This window comes from Gymnodraco acuticeps, unplaced genomic scaffold, assembly GCF_902827175.1.
Source record: "Gymnodraco acuticeps unplaced genomic scaffold, fGymAcu1.1, whole genome shotgun sequence".
NCBI lineage: Eukaryota > Metazoa > Chordata > Actinopteri > Perciformes > Bathydraconidae > Gymnodraco > Gymnodraco acuticeps.
Genome location: NW_022990560.1, coordinates 112,918 through 116,676, shown reverse-complemented (window position 1 = coordinate 116,676; position 3,759 = coordinate 112,918). Strand labels below are relative to the sequence as shown.

Here is a 3,759-nt window from a genome sequence, read left to right as displayed (position 1 = left end):
CATTAGCCGTTACAATGGAAATATTTGGACTAAACATTGCTCAGCACCCAGCTAACATCACTGCCCCTCCACCCGTAACATCACTGCCCCTCCACCCGTAACATCAATGCCCCTCCACCTGCCAACATCACTGCCCTCCACCTGCCAGCACCCAGCCAGAGGAGAGCAAACAACAAAAACAAGCAAGGTGTCCTGTCATGTACCTGGAAGTTTGGGTTGGCAAAATGGAGTAAGAGAGGGACTTGAAAAACCTTGGTGGCTCTCTACTCCTGTTGTTACAGTTGTCTTGGTTACAGCTCTCACGTGTTTTTTTGTTGCCATTTCCACATCTTTAGAAAATATGAAATAAAAAATTGAAGTGAAATCAACCTCTTCTCTGGAGAACAAACTTTGATTTCTCTGTCTTGTGAGTTTGCAGTCTTGCTCCTCCACCTGTAACATCACTGCCCCTCCACCTGCCATACAGTAGGTTACTAACAAGATTACTTATATAATACAGTGATAGAATACATGTTTAGTATGCTTACTTATATAAAACAGTAGTATTAAACTTACCTTGTGTTTTCACACTCACTTAAGTCCCTCTCCCTTTGCCATCAATCCAAAATCAGCTGAGCTGCAACATTATACAGGCAGGTAATAATCAACATAATCACAAGGACACAATATGGCTCTGCTAAAAACACTCACTCTTACACGCACCAAAGTTATATTTATCTAATATTTAACTCCCTCCACCCCCGCATACAATCCCGTTTAGAAGCCCCTCTTCTCTAATTCAACAACGTTGGACGAAATTACATTAAGAGAACGGAATTTACAATTAAAAGGCTGTTCAACGTGTGTTGCTAACTTGCTTCGGTATCCTAGCTTGATCTGTTATCTGTAAACGTTATTTAGGGATAATCCACTGACATCCTTTAATACACATGTTAATTTGAATCAGATGTACTGATAATATCCGCAATATAGATCTTTAAACTTCTTCTTACCTTTAAAAGTCCGTCACGAACGGTTATTATGCTGCAACTCTACCGCTCTGCTAGCCTTGGCGCTAACTTCCGGGAAACGAATGAGAGGCTCCACGATCCGCCATTGCTGTAAAAAAGTGGTCCATTGGAGTGAACGGAGATGTCATAACTCTTCTATTATACGGCTCTGGTCTTCAGGTGCTAGTTATGGCGGGTACTGATGCACTTACTACCGTAAGCTTGGCGAAGCGACCAGCAAACCGGCAGCTCCACCTGAAGCCTCGGCGTGCTCCCGAGCTAATAGCTCTAACCACTTTCACACCGCACTAACAACCCCCCCTACGACCTTCAAGGAAGACCGTACTAGACCTAACCGGGACAGATACCACGGTAACTAATGATCTGTGCTCGTAGGCCTACTTGCTGCCATATACTCTCCGTATACTAGAACTGCGAAACACTCACCCCCGCAACGCTACTCCCAAAACAACCAGCCGCACCCAGCGACAACAGCAGCTGCGCGAAATCCGTCCCCACAACGGACATCCAGTTGCACACGCTTCCCAGGTCCAAAGCAACGAGCCCCCATCTGTTACAACCCGGCTCCTGGGCTGCAACAAAAAGCAGGGAGGCGAGACGAGAGGTACGAATATACGTTTATTTGTAACACGTCAACTAAATGAACACCAGCAACAGGTCCTCGAAGCTGGCGTAGAGAGAGAGTGCCCAGAGGAGTGAGGGCCACGTAACCTGCTGGGCTCCTCCTATATTCTGTTTGATTCAGGTGTAGCTCATCCGGCAGGTGCGCCTCATCAGACAGCTGCAGCTGGAACCTGCAATCACACACAAAACACACACACAACCAGACGGCACCCCACGCGGTGTGGAGGGGTCGTCACACTATACATAGAATTAATGCTTCACACTAGTGATGGCAAAATGAAGCTTTGAATGAAGCGTCGAACCACTTGGACAATAGACCTATCGCTAAGCCACGCCCCCTTTGAAAACTCGGACAAACAAAGCCGACCGTGAATGACTGTTGACAATGGCCGCGGGGGGAGTTCAAGTTAAAAATAACATTAAAATAGAAGAAAGAGCTAATAAAAGCAACAGCAGATGAAAGTTAACAGTTAAAAGCAAGAGTAAAAAGGTAGCCATGTATTTCTTTATATCAAATATATAATCTTGTTGCCTGTCGTGTGTAGTGGTGACTGTTGTGTAACCATTGAAATTATAATATGATGTTGAATGTTAGCAGTGGTGGTCACTACATTAAATCTATAACTGTCCTTGTTGGTCATCATTTTCACTGTTATGCACCTGGCTGACTGTAACGTTACCTTTTTTTGGGTGAGGGTCTGTGTCTTTTCGGAGCAGTACACACGAGAGCCCGGATGGGATCTGGATATTCCAGAGTTGGCTTCCCATCTCTGAAGTGCTTTGAGGTGAAAAGACAGTTAGTAAAAGTTAGCTAAAAACACCAGCTAACTAGCGAGGACGAAAAGTCAGATAGCAAACGTTGATGTTGATAACACTGTAGCTAGTTAGCTGGCTAACAAGTTGGCAGCTAACGTTAGCTAGCTGGGCTGGATATACGCTAGCTAGTTGGCAGTCAAAGTCAATCGTTAGCAAACTAATAGTTTGGTCTACGTTTCTAATACATGCCGTCAAATATGATGTCTTTATGAATTGACCTTACCTTTGAGCAAACATAAGTGTCCTTGGTAATTGTCTTCACATTCAGTTGTGTATGTGGTCGACGACACAGCATAATCCACCGCTTTCATTTGTCGAGTTTTGTTTTGGGCTTCGGAAAAGGTACGAAATATACTCCTCCATCCAGTCTTTCAGGGTACCTGGTGTCCGAATTACAGGTACCCCACGCACAGCGTTTCACCATCAGATATTAGCTAGATAATAAACATAGAAACTGAACTCTTCACAGTGGTTTCGATCACAGACGTCTGGTTTTGGTTTGATGCGCCCCACAAACGGCTTTTCTGGTGATGTCCGAGTTTTCTGCCAGGAGGGATTTTCGCTGTGATATGATTGGACAAATTCTATTTGGGGCGTGGTTTAGCGATAGGTCCATTGTGTCGGAAATAGGTTCATTTCTCGAAGCTTCAGTTACAGCGACCTCTCCTGGCGAAGTGCAAGGCTGCAGTGGATTTAACGTATCTTTGCCTTGAAAAATATTCGATGCACACACACACTAAGACTGAATATCATGTTCTATTTGCAATTAAGGCGAGACACCCCAGGTGAATAGGGTAATTTTTTTAACTTAAAGGTATCAGCTAGAAATGTCTCCAGTTAATTACTTACAATAAGGCAATTGTCTTTTGTATTACAAGTTTTCTGAAATAGCATGTTTAAATATGCAAATTACCCATTATCTCATTAAATTGGCACATATTTTAACACATTTCAGGAATCGAAATCTGAACTTTGGATATAGCCAGATTCAAAATGATTGTTTCATTTTGTAGTCATATTAGTATCTAAGGCTTTTACAGAAGGGATATTGGATATCTCTTTTTATCATTCCATAAATCAGAAAATACTGTCAACAGCCCTAAAATATCAATTTTCGCCATGTTTTTAGGTATACAATGTTGTATAATTCAGGCTATGAATTATATATGAACAAACCCTTCTGTAAAAGCCTTCATAATATTGATAGGAATATAACTGGAAGGTTTGGTGTATCTACGTGCTACTGAAGTTGAAATTTCGAACTCAGAGTAGGAGAAAAAACTCATTTTGAGAAAACGACCTTTAAAGA

The 3,759-nt window shown here is 42.6% G+C and overlaps 1 long non-coding RNA gene across 1 annotated transcript; it reads right to left on the bottom strand.

The window, feature by feature from the left end:
* Positions 1–1,068: 1,068 nt before the first annotated feature.
* On the bottom strand, positions 1,069–3,008 carry LOC117553659. The gene is made up of 3 exons (XR_004570176.1): positions 2,674–3,008; positions 1,437–2,412; positions 1,069–1,098 (listed from the first exon to the last, which is right to left on the bottom strand). It is a non-coding gene; the product is annotated as an uncharacterized LOC117553659 (long non-coding RNA).
* Between the last annotated feature and the right edge of the window lie 751 nt (positions 3,009–3,759).